The following is a 508-nucleotide window of genomic DNA, read 5'->3' on the forward strand; positions in this document are numbered from 1 at the left end:
ATGTCCATTGAGTAGTTGATGTCATCCAACCATCTCCTTCTCTGTCGCCCCCTTCTCCTCCTGCCCTCAATTTTTCCCAGCATCAGGTCTTCTCCAATGAATCAGCTCTTCGTATCAGTACTTTCAGTGAATATTCTGTGCGATCTTAATATATTAATATTAAACTCAATATACAAGGTAACTAGGTACACAGGGTAATTGGGCGTAAAGTGAAGCTACAATCAGGAATTTCATATGGTTTCCGGGCAGCGGTTGGGTTGGAAAGTTGAGCAGGCGGGGGTGATCAGATCTGCAGTCCACACCGCAGTCAGGACGCAGGTACCCACATCCTTCAGTGTACCTAGGACCCCGCAGCGCCGGGACCCTCCGGCCTGGGCCGCACCCACTGCGAACTGGCAGTCAGCAGCTCAGTAGGTTAGGGCAGGCGACGCCCACTGCGCACGCGCGGACTGCCGACTCCGGGATCAGGGTAGCAACACGGCCTCTAGGAGCCGCGCCGGCCAATCAG

Source organism: Bubalus kerabau, chromosome 2, assembly GCF_029407905.1.
Source record: "Bubalus kerabau isolate K-KA32 ecotype Philippines breed swamp buffalo chromosome 2, PCC_UOA_SB_1v2, whole genome shotgun sequence".
NCBI lineage: Eukaryota > Metazoa > Chordata > Mammalia > Artiodactyla > Bovidae > Bubalus > Bubalus kerabau.